This window comes from Nannospalax galili, unplaced genomic scaffold (genome assembly GCF_000622305.1).
Source record: "Nannospalax galili isolate Female #2095 unplaced genomic scaffold, S.galili_v1.0 scaffold385, whole genome shotgun sequence".
In the NCBI taxonomy this organism is placed as follows: domain Eukaryota; kingdom Metazoa; phylum Chordata; class Mammalia; order Rodentia; family Spalacidae; genus Nannospalax; species Nannospalax galili.
The window spans coordinates 941,877-942,605 of NW_008354956.1; positions in this window are offsets into that span (position 1 = coordinate 941,877).

Sequence of the window (729 nt, forward strand, 5' to 3'; positions counted from 1 at the left end):
TTTCTTTAAAGATTTAAAATTTTCATTGTAGAGATCTTTGGTGTCTTTCATCAGATTTATTCCAATATATTTTAATTTTTTTTGCAGCAATTGTGAATGGGAGCATTTCCCTGTATTCTTTCTCCAGTTCATGTTACTGGTATATAGAAAGGCTACTGATTTTTGTAGATTGACTTTATAACCTGCCACTGTACTGAAAGTGTGGATCAGTTCTGGGAATTTTCTGGTGGAACTTTTGTGATCTCTTAGTTACAGTATCATATCATCTGCAAAAAGTGATAGTTTGTGGGAATGCTTCCAGTTTTTCTCCATTTAGGATGATGCTGGCTGTGGGTTTGTTATATATGGCTTAAATTATGTTGAGGTATGTTCCCTCCAGTCCAATTCCCTCTAGGGCTTTGAACATACATGCATGTTGACTTTTGTTGATGGCCTTCTCTGCATCTATTAAGATGACCATGTGGTTCTTGTCTTGGAGCCCATTTATATGGTTTATGGCGTGTATTGACTTATATATATTGAACCATCCCTGCATCTCTGGGATAAAGCCGCCTTGATCATGGTGGATGATCTTTTTGATGTGTGTCTGTATGAAGTTTGCAAGTATTTTGTTGAGAATTTTTGCATCTGTTCATTAAGGATTATGGGTCTATAGTTTTCTTTTTTGGTTGTGTCTTTACCTGGTTTGGGTATTAGAGTGATGTTGTCTTCATAGAAAGAATTTGGGAG